Source organism: Motacilla alba, chromosome 1 (assembly GCF_015832195.1).
Source record: "Motacilla alba alba isolate MOTALB_02 chromosome 1, Motacilla_alba_V1.0_pri, whole genome shotgun sequence".
Lineage (NCBI taxonomy): Eukaryota > Metazoa > Chordata > Aves > Passeriformes > Motacillidae > Motacilla > Motacilla alba.
This window is the reverse complement of record NC_052016.1, coordinates 7,844,446-7,860,466: the sequence shown is the minus strand read 5'-3', so window position 1 is coordinate 7,860,466 and position 16,021 is coordinate 7,844,446. Positions and strand designations below refer to the sequence as shown.

General features: G+C 47.6%; 1 protein-coding gene across 1 annotated transcript in view; it reads left to right on the top strand.

The window, feature by feature from the left end:
* The window catches only part of TSPAN7 (tetraspanin 7), an 85,919-nt gene extending 84,477 nt beyond the window's left edge, over window positions 1-1,442 (top strand). The window contains exon 8 of the mRNA XM_038129450.1: window positions 299-1,442. The gene's annotated coding sequence lies outside the window, so the exon portion shown is untranslated. The remainder of the gene's footprint in view (window positions 1-298) is intronic.
* The last annotated feature ends 14,579 nt before the right edge of the window (window positions 1,443-16,021 follow it).

Genomic DNA, 16,021 nt, shown 5'->3' with positions numbered 1-16,021 from the left:
CTTGCTGTGTTGTTGTGGCTGTGCTGCTTCTGCTGAAGACAGCAAGCAAGTTATACATCCTGAGCGTGTTCATTGAGAATTAAGCCTTCCCATGGGCTTCTTTGCTTTGGGATTTTCATGCCAATTTTGTGTGTGGTGGGGAAGAAATAAAAGGGGTGGGGAAATGCAGAGTTGAATTTCGTCATTTCAGTTTTCTTGGGAAGAGAAAGCAAAGCACCTGCTGTGAATGCCGATATCAACCAAAGCAACCCACTTGTTGGTTTGTTGTTTTGTTCTTTTTGGGTTTTTTCATCTCCAGTCTTTCAAGAAGTGTGAAGTCCAGAGCCTGTGTGAAGACCAGGAGCTGCAGAATTGGAGAAAGACTGCCATGAATGTTATAGCACACACTGTCTCTCGCACGCACGCACGCACGCACGCACACCCCCACGAGCAAGCCCGTGCGCGCGCACACTCGCACCCCACTCCCCAACTGTCCCATGCGTAGTGTCCCATTCTGTGAAGTTCCGCGGTGCCACCCGCAGTGGCCGGGTCCCCTCGGCCCCCAGAGGCAGCCCCCGTCCCCGCGGCGCGGCCCAGGGCGGCACCGTCTGTATGTTCTTGGTCACACAGTAGTTGCATCGTAAGTTAACAAAGGTAACTCATTAACAGCATTGATCGGGCTGTGCATGTAGTGACTGGAGGGCATAATTAGCCTTTCACCATGGTTAATAAGTGTTGCACACGTTCATATAAACCGGTATATGAAATATATATTCTTTTGGTTTTATCTTAATTTCTTGTTTTGTTTATTGCTTTACTAAGGTTTCCATCCTTTCCCCCCTTCCCCTGCGCCTGTCCCCCTCTCCCCAAAAACAAAGGAATCAGTAACATAACGTAAAGATACTTGAAAATGATGTTAAAATGTTGTGCTTGAAGGGAACTGTTATTCCTGATGTTCTTCTACATCTTTGATTCTTACTCAGTGTTGTATGCCTAGTGCGTATCCCAGTAGGCTTTGTCTAGTGCATTTTGCCTCGGAACCTGATCCTGTGTAATACTGTTATTAAGCTGTGTTGTTGCTTACTGTGAAGGCAGAAATTTTTGCTCCCTTTATTTTTATTACGTAGCTATGAACTAATTGAACTGTGCTGTACTGCGGCCTTCATACTTTTTTCCTGTTCTTTCTTTTTTTTCCTTTCTTTTTTGCATCGAGGTTGCAGCCACCAAGTACATTGTTGAATCAAATCGAAATAAAAACACACACACAGACACAAAAAAAAAAAATCGCAAAAAAAAATAAACAGGCATATGAAATATTTTTGGGGGAAAGCAAAAGTTTAAAACCTTTTTAAAAAAAATAGGACTTTTTTAATAATGCCTCTGTCTAGCATGCCAACGAGAATGCATTGATATTGTGAGTATTTGTGATATACGTATTAATAAATGGAACCATTACAGATTTCTAGCTGCTTCTGTCTCATTCTTTAGTTATAAGAAAACTCTTTTTGGGAGGGGGGGAAGTGAACGTGAAACACCCGGGCACAACTTGGCATGTTTTTATTATTATTATTTTATTGGCATGTCTTCATGTGTTTTTTAACAACTAGATTGCTTGTAAAAGAGAAATGTTACTACCCTGGGAAAAAAAAAAAAAAAAGAGAAGGAGCTGGAATTGTTTCAAAACTCTTTCTAGAGCTGGTTTCACCACGTGACAAATACATACCCTCTGCTTTGCAAGTTTTCCTCTTCCAATTGTTAAAAATCTGCAGTGTTTAAATTTCCCGTCCTAAGTGCTGTGAGTGATTTTGGTGTTAAGCATTTCTCTCTTGATTTTGATGAGAAAAGAGAGAAGAGAGATTTGGGGTTGAGGGGTAGGCTCGTGGAAAGGCAGGCAGTTCTCTCTCACTTGAATAAGTGAAATGTCACAGATGTGACAGAAAACCCATGGAAGTTTAAACCTGGGAGTTTTGGGCCAAGCCTTTAGTTTGGCAGTGTGGACAGAGAGGAAGTCTTGAGAAGTCCTGGAGCCTTCTGGCTGTGGGAGCTGTGCAGCTGCTGGAGTCCCAGTAATTCCTCTGTCTGTCTGTCCATCCATCAGTGCCACTGTGACCCCTGCCCGTGGGGCTGCCCTGCCTGGTGTCTCCAGCATCAGATCCTGTTGGGTGGTGCTGGCATGGGCACTCCCACCCACAGCTCTGGAAGGGTTCACAGCCATAGGCAGAAACCTGCCAGCATGTCTTAAAAACCCCAGCAGCATCCTCTTCAGCTTTATTCAGAGAGCCCTTCCAGAGCAGGAAAGAGAAAAAGAGCTTTACAAAGAGAGGAGGAATCTGGTCCCCAGATTTAAATCTGCCCTCAATAAAACATCTGCCATGAGGGAGCCAGACATCTTTGAAAGTGGAGATGCCAGTACAGGTCCTGCATCTATGCTGGGCAGCCAAGCAGGACGGTGCTGGGGACAAAGCCACTCGGCAGGTCACAGTGCTCACATTCGCAGTCTCTTCTGGGGGCTTAGGAACAGCCGCAGCCGCTCGCTGGTTGCTGGGGCTACGCTGTGCTGGAGCGATGCCCTTCTCCTGGAGGCACAGGATGTTCACAGAGCGATGTTTTTCCATACCAGAAAGAACTGGCCCATCAGCTGCCCCAGTTTCCCTCCTCCATTCACTGCTGGGCAGGTCTCCCCTTGCCCCTCGAAGGGGAGGGGGGTGGGTGAGGCTGCCACCACCTCCTTCAGGAGTCACCAGTGACCTTCCGGAGCACTAAAGCACCAGCCTCTCCTTGGTTTTCTTTCCTTTTTTGTGGTTTTTTTTTTTTCCCCTTTTAATTTTCCTGAAAGAAAGAGCTGTTTGTGCCAAGAGCTGTTCCTTTTGAAGATGCTGATGTTGGGTGACAGGTCAGCAGGCCCCCAAACGTGCCTGTCCCCATTCAGGAAAGCTGAGCTGCGCTCAGCTTTAAGGCGTAAGCGCTGAATTAAATCCATTCAGCAAAGCCCTTCAGTGCGTGGTCGATTGTTTCCCTCAGCGCAGCACCATTCCTGCCTTTATGGGGAAGGTGTGTTAATTGGGCTCTTGGCAGCTTCCCTGAAGAGGATCCGGCTGCTGGAGGAACTGCCAGGGGCTTCCCTGGCCAAATCCCCCTGGCTCGGGCTGGGACCACACAGGCTGCGCTGCCTGGCACCGCGGCATCTCCTGCCGCGGGTGGAGCTGGAGCTTCCCCGCGCTCCCTTCCCTTCCTCCCTCCGGCGGGGAGAACGGGGGTGGGTGATGCAGGAAGCACAGCCGGAGCTGCAGAGAACGGGTCGGTGTCTGCCGGGCACAAACGCGCGGGATTTTCAGCGGTAAAGCTGCCGCAGGTCGCAGAGGTGTTTGCCCCGGGGTCCCTCTGCTATGAACAGAATGAGCAGCAGAGGAATCAGGCTCCTGCTGTGCGGGCTGGCTCCGGCTGCCTCATCCCTCCCTGAGGAAATTGTGTTCTGTGCAATTGGTGAGCCAGCTGGGCCAAGGAAGGGTGGGCAGGTGTGGGAGTGAGAGCTGATGATGGGGCAAGAAGACAAGCCCCGGGAGGGGTGGGAGGAATGGGGCATGGCTGGGGGTTGAGGAGAGTGGGGTATCATAGAATCATTTAGGATGTAAAGCACCTCTAAGATCGGTCCAGCTGTTACCCCAGCACTGCCAAATCCACCACAAAATCATGACAACAGACGAAGTGGGACTCTGGGAGGAGGAAGAAGAGGCACCTCCTTGCTCTGGTCCCAGTGAGCTGTCAGCTTGGTTTGGCTGATGTGTGTGCTGTCCTGAGCAGCCTTAGCTGATGTGTGTGCTGTCCTGAGCAGCCTCCCAGGGCTGGTTTCTGCTGAGAGGACAGCATGTTGCTGTGAAGGTGATTTTTCACTGTGTCAGTGAACTGTGGTAGCTCTTGGAGGCCTTGCTGCTGCTGCTGCTGCTGCCATCCTTGGGCGAGCATCGCTGCAGAAGAGACTGGCTTTGCTTACAGGACTTCAGGCTGCTGCTCGTTGGAGGACCCAGTGTAGCCCCTAAGATGATTTTGTCTTCTGTGATTCTTCCCTTGACTTCAATGGCTCATTAATATTGAAGACAATTTTAAAGCTAGGAAGTTAATTTACTGCCAGCCAAGCTCCTTGCATAAAACACCTGGCGTCCCTCTGGAGGGGAAGGATTGATCAGGATGTCAGACTTCCACCAGGGCTGAGTGAGGCCTGCTTCACTAGGACCCTCTGTCACAAAAATAAAGATCCTCCTAAAGATCCTGTATCCAAAAATAAAGATTTGACATAGAAATGACACTTCTCTATTTTGTAAGTAAAAGTGTTTTTCTCTCAAAACATGTAAAGTATGGTCAGCTTTCTGCAAGCTGTTTCTGCCAGCTTGGCCTGGTTTTGAAGTAAAAAGCTGTTGCTTTTGCCTTTTTCTTGTCACTGCACCTGTTCTGTTGCAACCAGAAAACATTTTATTCAAAAGTCATTTCAGTTTTGTCCAGCATGACTGGAGATATCTGGTGTGTGCAAGCTCACGAAAAGCAAGCTGTGCTGAGGCAGCAAGTCCTCAAGCTCTGGAGCCTGTTCTGCTCCGTGGTTATTTTTGGTGTCTGGAGCTGTCTGTAGGTGGCACCGAGGACTTATTTTAGATTGTGGTCCTCCCGTGTGATCAATAACTGGGGAGTGTATATTACAGACCCAAAATATCCAGGCCAGCTTGGATGGGGCCCTGTGCAGCCTCACCCAAGGTGGGGGGATGGAACAAGATGAACTTTAAGGTCCTTTCCAATCCAAACCATTCTGTAATTCTGTGATTCTATCCCTGGTGCACTGTGCAACAGTGCAACTCCAAACATTCCCAGAGCAACTACTAAATCACCTGAATGCTATTTTTTATTCACCATACTTGGCCAAGACTTGCAGAAGCAGTAGATTCCAGGCAACCCCGGAGGTATTTCCAGAATGCTTTCAGAAAGTGCCAAATGACCAACTTTTGTTAATCTGGCCCTCTCAAAACCTCTCAGGGCACTGGAAAAAGTCATTTCTGAAAGCCCTATCTGTTCTTAAAATGGAGATGGTTCAACCAAGTTAAAAAACACTAATATTTTTTTAACTGTGATTGCCAGGGGGAAAGACAGCTTTCTGCCTTGCATATGGAGGAGTTTGTGTGCTTTGTCTTTTTGAGCAGAGAATCAGAAAGTATGATGTGAGAGAAGACTGATGCCCTGTAAAACTGCTGGGGTGACACAGGAGAAGGAAAAAGAGGGAAAAAAAAACTTCTCCAGACAGAGGGGTTGGAATTGGGAAGTTGCTCATTCTGACGGTGCATCTGACAGTAGCTCCAAGGTAAGTAGGCTCAGCAGCTCAGCTCTGCAGCCACAGAGTCTGAGGTCTGGTCTAGAGGGGACTGTTGCCTGCCTGGACACCTCTTACATCCCCTGGGTGGTGAGAGCAGTCTTTTGTGGGAGTCTTAGGTGTCAGACAGCTAGAAACTACTGCAGTGCACATCTGTGGTATTTTCTGAGACCTCTGTTGAAGGGAGGAAATGATGAATCTGACTACATGTTCTTAGAAGGCTAATTCATTATTTTATTATCTATATTATATTAAAGAATACTATATTAAATTATACTGAAGAATAGAGCAAGGATACAGACAGAAGGCTAAAAAGATACTAAAGAAAACTCGCGACTCCTTCCAGAGTCCCGATGCAGCCTGACCGTGATTGGTCATTAAGTCAAAATGATTTACATGTTGGATAAACAATCTCCAACCGCATTCCAAAGCAGCAAAACACAGGAGAAGCAAATGAGAGAATATTGTTTTCCTTTTTCTCTGAGGCTTCTCAGTTTCCCAGGAGAAAATCCTGGGCAAAGAGATTTTTCAGAAAGTATGACGGTGACACACATCCAGTGAAACTGACAGCCAGCATCAGCCCATGGCACCTCCTGAGGCTTTGCAGGAGCCTTTGGACCCTGGTGGTTTCCTACTCTGCCTCCCACAGGCTGACTGTACTTCTGTGGGGTCTGCTTTTAATGTAGTGTTTGTAAGTCATTGCTTCCTCAATAGAACTGAAAGGACTTGGTCAGTGCTTGTGTTGATTTTCTTGTATCTTCAGCCCTGTAGTTATCTGTAAATAAAAGCAAACAAATGATTATGCGGAATTTTCTTCATCTTGGAGGGCAGTGTGACCCAAAGATCAGGTGAATGAGTCTTCCTCCTAAGTACGGCAGTGGGGACACTGGCCCCAGGGGTTGTTGCTGTGTGCTACTCCTTTTGCCCTCATGCTGTCCTGGTGCTCGCAGGGCCAGGGATTGCCTTGTTCCTGCAGGAGAGGTGGAATTCAGCTCTGGAGGGAACCTGCCTGAGCCTCGTGCATTCCCTCTGCTCTGCCAGAGCAGAATTCTCCAAGGCCTGCCAGAATCAAAGCTGTGCCTTGGGGGAGTGCAGAAAACAGGTCTCCACCTGCTTGGTGGAAGCAGGAAGGTGAAAGACCCAGAAAATCCTGGCCAGGACCACAGCAGGCTCGAGCACTGAACTGAGCATAGACTGGCATGGTCCACTGGTCTTTGTAATGGTGGGGTTTCCTCCCCATGCCCTAGCTGTTCCCAGCTCCTCTGGACTATGCATTAAGCATTACAATATGAGAGGGAAATCAAACACAGTCAAAATTATCTCTCTGAGACCCATTCAATAAAATAGTTATTGGCAATTAGCACGGATTTTTTGTAAAGAAGTAATTAGCCCTCCTGCCCTGAGCATTAATGAATGCTTTTCATTACACCCAAAGGGGTAGTCAACCCCATAATAATCCGCTTCAACATGAATGTTGTTATAAAACAACATTGTTTGACAACAGAGGCAGCAGGACAGTCACAAACAGGAGGCGAGCCTGCTCTAGTGAGCAGTGGAGCTGGTTGCATAAAAATGAAAGATCATTAATAATTTGCTTGGATTGGTGCTGTAGACTTGTCTTCTTACCTGTGAAGGAGATGAAGCAACTGATACAAAAACAGGGTCTCGTTTCCCTGGGTCAGAGCTGGGAAAGCCAATGGAGATGCAGCAGTGCTGGCCACAACCTTCTGTTGATGGTGCCTGCAGAGCTTGGCAGGGTGGAACAGGACTCGTCTGTGTGGTGGTCTGGAGGTGGTGATTTCATGCTCTGGAGGGGTTTGGCAGCCAAATGGCAGAGGGTGGTGTGCCCCTGCAGTCTCCACTGCTGAACTCTGGTGCTACAGGGAATGAGCACTTGGTGACAGCGCCCCTGCTGTCCCCCTGATCCTGTTTGATTGTTGGCATTTTCTAGTGAGGTATATGTTAGTGCAGATGCCAAAATCACATTGGCTTCCCAATTCAGTGGCTTTCCTGCTCTGACAACCCATCACAGCCACCTCGTTCTGCTCAGGGTGGTGAGCAGAGCATGGGCAAGGCTCTCTGTCAGAAGAAAACCCTCACAGAGTGAACAGATGAGCCAACCCCTGCTCTGGGAACATCCTTGCTGCTCCCCTCTGACCACTGCGCAGCCCTTGGGTCTGGTGGGAACCCCAGCTGCCACTGCTGACCGGGGACTGCTGGCACAGCCAGGCTGTAAAAGCATCCCTGTTACATTTACAAACCTGAGGTGAACAGCTGAATCCTCTCCTCCAAGCTGGGCTGTCAAGCTAGGAAGTGGTCCAGGATGACACTGGGGAGCTCAGCCCCAGGGCTTTTCCCTGTGGAAGGACAGTGGGGAATGGGAGGTCTAATCAAGGAGGCCAACAGCACATTTGCATGCTGCTGGAAAAACCTTCCTTGCCCACACCTCCCTCTGCTATTGCACACTTATTTTCTAGGGAGCCCCTTCTCACTCCAGAGCAAAGAGATGCCTCCAGCCTCTTCTCCTTTCCAGCTGTCCCTGTGCTCTCATGGGAAGCAATGACAGCCCATCCCACGGTGTGGATGAGGAGTGCTTGGAGATGGTGCCACAGCCCCGGGGACAGCGTGGGACACTGGAGCCAGGGGTGGCACTGGAGCCAGGAGTGACACTGGAGCCAGGAGTGACACTGGAACCAGGGGTGACACTGGAACCAGGGGTGACACTGGAGCTAGGGGTGACACTGGAGCCAGGGTTGACACTGGAGTCAGGTGTGATGCTGGAGCCAGGGGTGACACTGGAGCCAGGAGTGACTCTGGAACCAGGGGTTACACTGGAGTCAGGTGTTACGCTGGAGCCAGGGGTGGCACTGGAGCCAGGGGTGACACTAGAGCCAGGGGTGGCACTGGAGCCAGGAGTGACACTGGAGTCAGGAGTGACACTGGAGCCAGGGGTGGCAGCTGTCTCTGCAGCCAACCCAGGCTGCAGCTGGTAACTTTGCCAAACTCCTCTGTGGTGGGCACGTCTTGGCTGCTGCTCCACACTCCGTGCAGAGAGAGGAGCCCCTCGGGTGAGCAGGAATTGTGAGCATTGCTCATCCTGGAGCTGCCTGCAGCCATGGGGAGGGATCAGAGCACCTCTCCCTGGATTTGTCAGGGGAATTCAGTCATGCCAGGCAGCTAAGGCTGTAGGTGTGAGGGTAGGAACAAACAAGGGCAGAGGACTCGACAATCTTTGTGGGTGCCTTCCAGCTAGGAATATTCCATGGGAAAAAAAAAAAAAAGATAAGATTTCTAGGCAGTGTGGAGGCTGCTGGGATCAGTGCAATGAGCACAGAGCTGCATTAGGCTTGCTTTAGGCAATCTCCATTTTGGCATTTCATAGATTATGGGTGCCTAATTTCACAGCTGTAAGCTTCTTTGAGTACACATTTGTTTTGACGTAATTACTTCACTTCAAAAACAAAGTACATGGGGGGAAATATTTTTTTCATGTGGAACCATAACCATCCTCTGAGGTACCTTTAGCAGGGCTGCAATCCCTACATCAGCCCTTCAGTGTCTGTCTCACCAGCTCTTTATGGGGTGGGACATGGGACTGTTCAGCTCCTGGCCCAAAGGAAAAGCTGCCTGAGCTACGGAGTCAAGGGGATTAAGGGAATGCTCCCACAGAGCATGGGGCTCCCTGGGGAGGCTGATTTCCATGCTGTGTCACGATTTTAGTATAAGGAGAAAAAAAAAAGGTCCCTCAGTTTAATACTCACTAGAGTTTTATTCTCTGTTATTGCTGGAAAGGTTGGCAGATGTCTAGGGAAAGTTTTACAAGTGGGAAAAACTGATTTTTTCCAATGTAGAAGTTTCCAGAACTTCAACAAGCTGCAATTAGCTTTGAAACGTGAACTAGGAATCACTTAACTGCTACATTTAAAGTATCTGGGGTCCAGGATTACAGTTTTTGGTAATATAATGATATTTTAAATGAAAATGACTGTATTTGCAGTTTTTGCTTTTTAGAGATTTGTCCCTTTTTTGGGCTGTTTTTTTCTCTTTTTTTCAACTAACAGGTGAAGACTTGATCTTACTAGAGAACCAAGGAAGCCCAGGGCCAGGTCTCCTATGGTGAGACAGTGCTGGAGTCCCTATTTTCCCTCATCCATTTTCCTGCAACACCAGGAAGGGAAATTTTTGCAGAAATAGCTGAAGCTTGAAAAAGAAATCATCCTTTAATGCCACCACAGTAACAGTGCCAAGAAATACCAACTGCTTGTATCTCCAGCCAGGACAGGTCAGGCTCTGAGACATAAATGCTGCTACAAGCTCAAAACCAGGGGGAATGACAGGGTGAGTGTGTTTTGTGTCAGTGGGAGCTGTGACCTGGTACACAGGGGCACTTATTGGAGTGGGAGATGCTCACCAACCCTCCCTAGAGATTACCTGCTCCACAAACTCCCATTCATGCAGCACCTAAGGAGCCTATCCCACCGCAAAAGCAAAGCCTGGGTGGCTGTTACCCACAGGCTGCACTGACCAGCCCCTGGGCCAGGGCTCTCAGCCCCTGGCAGCCTGCAGGGGAATCATTGTCCTGCCCAGGAAGCTGCCACAGTCCTGGGCTCACACATCCAGCACCTCCTTTTCCCCTGGTTCCCTGTCTGGATGGCTTTGCTGGGCTTTGGGAGCACAGTTGTGCACAGCAGCAGGTCGAGAGCAAAGGCTGACATGGACAAGAGCACAGAAGGAGGATGTGGACAGATTTGCTCTTTTATTTGCATTTTATCCTGCATTAGAGGTTGCATATAGCTGCCTGTCTATCCTGGCTTCAGCTGAAATAGAGTTAATTTTCTCTACAGTAGCTGCACATGTCTGTATTCTGGATTTAGGATGACAATAATATGGATAACACACTGATGTTTTAAGTTTTTGTTAAGTAGTACTTACATTAAGTCAAGGACTTTGTATTATGTATACCTTGTCTTTCTTGGGTTTTCTCTCTTTCTGCTTTTCCTTTTAATTACAGTTATTATTAATAGTAGTATCATTTTAATTGTTTTTTTTTTTATTTTACCTTGCTTTAATCATTAATCCATCTTGACCCACAGTTAAGTTTTGCTTTTCTTTCCTGATTCTTCACTCCATCCCCCTGGGGTGGGTGGGGAGTGAGTGAGTGAGTGAGTGGTTGTTTGGGACTCAATTGCCAGCTGGGTAAAACCAAAACTATCCCAGGAGGGTTTCAAATGCTGGACACCCTGCACAGTTACAACAGCCAGGAGGCAAATTCTGCCTGGGGGACAAATGGGCTGTTGTGTTTGTCACTGACTTTTTTCCAAACTGGAAAATCTATGGCTGTGGCTGTTCCTCAGCCTTCCTAATTCTCTCTTACCAACCAGTGTCTTGTATTTGAGAATAATTGGACTCTCTTTTTTATTAAGTAGGATACATTTTTCAAGGCCATGCTAGTCCTCTGCTTGTGGTCAAACAAGTCATGCTGTGTGTACAGGTACCCAAAAAGTCACAGCAAACTCTGTCATCTCTCAGGAAAAAAAAAAATAAGCTGCTTTTAAGACATGGATTGCAACCAAGCACTACATGGAGTGGGGCTCTGAGCAACCTCCTTTAGTTTGGAGATGTCCCTGCTCATTGCAGGGGGGCTGAACGAGAGGATCTTTGTGGTCCCTTCCAACCCAAACCATTCTGTGACTATAGTTCTATAATTCCATGATTCCTGCTGCCTGAAGAAGAGCATATTTAGGAGGTGAAACAGGGGGCCTTTCCATCCCTAGAGCCTCATTTATCTCATGATGGGCTGCATCCCTCCAAAGGGTGGCTGTGCAAGGGCAGGTGCAATACCCACAATCTGCTCCTGCCTGTGATGCTCACCTCGCCACCAGCACACCAGGAAGCAGCTGATAAATGGCCAGGGAAGGCTCATATCTCCCCTCTCACAGGAGTTTTGATCCCTTCCCTGGCTAGTGGAGAGCACAGTTTCACCTGGTGGTGTTATGGGGTCCCAGCAAACAAAAGGCATTGGAAATTCATCCCTTCTGCAGCATGTCCACCAAAATGCCAGGGGGGGAATAGGGACTGGCCTGGCTTTTCTGCAGTGCTGCAGGCAGTCCAATCCACATGGCTAGACCCGAGTCCTGCTGGGGAGGACACAGCCCAGAGGCCCAGCTGGCAAGGTCTACAAGAGCTGCATTTCCCATTTCTAGAAGTCCAGTCCCATGCTGGTACTGACAGTGCAATTTTCAGCACTGCATTCCAGGACCAAGCTTTTTGTAATTTCTCCACCAATGAATGTTTTCAACGTTTTGATTTCTTGACAAATTTGTGTGTCTGTGCCACCTGGGAAGGGTACTAGTGAAGGTGCACATCTCTGCATCTAAGGCACAGTTTCAAGACAGCTCAATAACCCATGGCTGATTGATTTAAATAATAAAATGAATGTATTAGTGGTAGCCTAATGAAATGACCTGTGCCATCTTGAAAGTGGGAGATGGACACGATATACTAGCCCTTTATGTGAACAATACCTTCTTTGTCTTGTGCAGGTTATTGAGCAGATCCCATGGAAAACCCTATAAACACTTTCCAATTTATCAATGTTCATTATTTTTACCAATTACCCTTCAGAGTAAAAATATGATCAGACAAACCATGCTTAGGTGATAGTTCATATACTGAATATTTTCTATAATGTAAGCATGTGGTGGCACTCACATCTGTGTATGTGTAAAAAAGACAGCTATTATGCCATTTATCATCATCATCATTATCATCATCATCATTGTATAATATACCTGTATAACTTATACTCTGATTGAAATTGAATACATTTTTGCCTTATGGGAAGGAAGAGAATGTGGCAAGGGAAGGACAAGTTAAAAGTGTCTGGGTGCTTTTGAAGCTGCTCTCTGAGACACAGCTCTCTAGGGCAGCAGAGATTTGGTAGGTCACCCCAGTGGTCCCAAGCATGGGGACAGACCAGGCACTTTGTTTGAGATATTCCCATCCAAAACACTCTTCTACTTATTCTGGACTGTAAACAAGGTCAGTGCTGAGTTTCACAAGCTCAGGGTTGTTGCATCCTTGGATGTCACCATGGAGCCACAAGGCAGAGGAGCCCTCAGTGCAATCTAACATTGCACCTCCCGCACACCCACGCAGGAGATGGAGAGGTCACATTTCAGGTCTGCAAGCCGTGACAGTGTTCCTTTCAGCACTATTGCAATGACACCTGTTACACCACCTCTCCTCATTGCCACTCTAATGCATTGTGGCACTGGCGGTGGTGTTGCAATGACAGCTGACAGATTCCCTGCCTCTGCAGATCCGCTCCTGTCGCGTTGCAGGCGCTCGCTAATCGGATAATGCTGTTGTTCTGGTGGCGCTCGTGTTCGTCTGTGCTAAATGACAAGCAGGAGCTTGTGTTCTGCTTTCTGCTGCTTCCCTTTCAAGCTTCACAGTTGTACTTGCCACTTCACCTTGTGCGTGAATCAAAGTTGTTCTCGCCTCTTTGTGAGACGGCGGCGGCTCCATCGGGGGAAGGATGCGCTGGCATCCCTGGCAGCGCCGAGCCCAGCACCCCCACCAGCCCTTCAGAGAAACAGCTCAGAAATCCATGGCCAAGTCCCCTGAAACTGGTCCCAGTTTGGTTTCTGCTGATTGATCTGGCAGCTCCACCAGGGAAAACAAGTTATGCTGGATGTCAATTATTTGTACGTCCACTCCCTTCACCTCAGGAGTGCTTTTAGTGAGGGTCCAGGGAGATAAATGAAGGAAGAGAGGAGCCCTGTCTCCCCAGCAGTGGCTGTTCCTGTAAATCAGCTCTTACTAATGAGACCAGGTGTAAATGAGGTACTGCTGAAATGCACAATTAGACACGCTGATCATCAAGGGAACTTGATACGAAGATTTCTGCATCAAACCCACAAGGTTAAAAAATATTTCTCTTTATATAGCTCGAACCACGGGTGCAAAACTGAGGATGTAGATATTTGTTGTACAGATATTCTTCTGTTAAACAAGTTTGTTCACCAGCATCTGAAGCCCAGAGCAGCTCCAGCCCCTCCCAGGCAGGGTTCTGCCCCTCGTACCAGGTAGCCAGGGCTTGCTCAGGGCTCTTGTGGCAGGGCCTGAACTTCCATGCAGCTCAGGTGCTTGGGAGAAGACTGTCTAATCAAGGAAGGGTGCAATTAATAGATTGCCTTTGTGCATGGGATCAGAGCAACAAATATAGAACTTAATAATACAATTCCCCACCTTATAATGTCTCATTTAGTGCAAGTTGGAAGAGCCTCTGTAGGGAAGGCTCAGTCTCTGCCCAGAGCAGAAGATCCCTGGGTTATATCCAGGGAAGTGTTAAGCCCAGTGGCAATTCTGGGCCACTGTATCTCCTTGTGGGGCACTGTGGGGCACCGGGTTTCCAGCTGACTTTGGTAGTGCTTTGAACACAGAGCTGGGAAGCAGCTCCAAAATACACCCAACCTAGAGCACAGTGCTGTTGTAGGGCTGTATGAATTTACTTTATTTACTTCAGAAATCTTACTACAGATCAGCCACTGAGTGTAAAAGATTAAATATAGGAACATGGAAGCATGCCATGAAAAATAAATCAGATAAAGGCCTGCTTCTTGGTAGGCGAATGGGAAAGAGCAAAGTCAGTGTCACTTTTTGTTGGTTTTAGTGGTGGGAGTTGAGAGCTGAGAGTGAGGGTAAGAAGGGAAGAGCATTACTTCAGAAATTATACATTTTACATAAACGATCTACCAAAGATCAATGTTCTGCATAAGAAGTCAGAGATTTAAAAAAAAAAATCCTACATATTTAAAACAGACTTAAAAGAAATAATTAGCCTTGTTAGTCTGGCACATTAAAGAAACCCCATAACTTCAAACTGATCAGCTCTTGACACATTTTGTTTGGCATCCTACAGGCGTGCAGAATGTCTCCTGTTGGGCTATAGAAAATAAAGATACATGGCAGCCTCTGCGTGGGTGCCGAGATCACACTGGGCAAAGCAGAAGTGAATGGACACATCTGTAACGTGGTGTCTAGAAAGCATCAAAAAGCATGTGGCTGGAAACACCAGAGTAAAGCAAACAGAGGAAAGTACATGAAAAACCCAGGGAAAGGGGGAATCCTTTCCTACAAGGAGTGATAACAAAACAGATTGGATGAATACTTTGAAGAGCTTCCAACCAGAAAGAATCACAAGAAGCTCAAAGCGGGAAAAACTGGGAGGTGAAGGTTGAATGTGGAGGGTCTTTACAGGAAAGATAGGAGCAACTTCAAGCACAGTGAGAAGATCATCTGTCAACTTTTAAGGTTCTCACTTGTGAAAACATCTAGTGGCAGTCATAGCTGACCATGGCCAAGCAAGCAAGCACGGGATCACAAAATTCAGGAAATTTAGTATGAAGATTAAAACTGGCCATGCCAAACTCTTCCATGAGTGACATCTCTAGATTGGGTGCTGTCATTTAATCCACTAAAGCCAATGAACTTGACAAGGAAAAGCTGTAGGCTGTCAGATTGCATATACCTGAGCTGTTAGGCCCCAGACCAAGAGGGTGCAGATCACCAAAAGCTACGACAACAAAAAGCAAAACTTCTTCCCAGGAGCAAGGGGCCAACTGCATCCATTGGAAAGGCACAGAGCTGTTCAGCAGAAACACAAGAGTATGTCATGGAAAAGATGAGCCCTGTTCTTGTCACCACCTGCAATGTTTCACAAACCTGAAATTAAGGGATTAAAAGAAGCATTGCAGATGACGAGTGTAGATAGCACAGTTTGTAACATACGAAATAAGAGAAAGCTCTGTTTGGGCTGGGGTAGGGTTAAATTTCTTTACAGTGGCTGGTATGGGGCTGTGTTTTGGATTTTCTGAGAACATGTTTATAAGATAGAGGTGTTTTTGTCACTGATCTGCAGCTCTTGCACAGTATCAAGGCCTTTTTTGCTTCTGTACTGACACACTGGAGAGGGGGCTGCAGGTCCATGTGACACTGGGAGGAGACTCAGCAGGGAAAGCTGATGTCAAGTGACCAGAGGGATGTCCTATGCCATATGGCATCATGATCAGCCTACGGAGCTGAGGAAGAAGGAAGGGGGAGATGTTAGAAGTGATGTTGTTTGTCTCCTCAAGTCACAGTTACGTGTGATGGAGCTCTGCTGTCCTGGGGATGGCTGAACACCTACCCAACCATGGGAAGTGGTGCATGAATTCCTTGGTTTGCTTTGCTGGCACAGAAGGCTTTTGCTATTAAACTGTCTGCATCTCAATCCATGAGTCTCCTAACTTTTACTCCTCTGATTCTCTCCCCCACCCCACTGGGGGTAGAGTGAGTGAGGGGCTGCCCGGGGCTCAGTTGTCAGTTTGGGTTAAGCCATAAGAAACAGCAGAGCAGAGAAGGGGCACAGGAGAGGTACCAGGTCTTGCTTTGACCCTTTGGCAAGATCACGGACAGCAGGAAGAAACCAAATTCTTCCATGAATCAGTTTTTTGTCAGAATTTTATCAGCCACTGAAGGACCAAGGGACACTCCAAATGAGATCTCTGGCTGGGTGTGAAGGTGAATACATCAGCCCTAGAGAGCTCACAGTCCTCCTGCAAAGGAATGGGGACCCTTAGAGATTCCTATAGCTCGATGCAGTCCTGCTGGGGGCTCCAGCATGCACCACAGGCACAACAGCTGAGG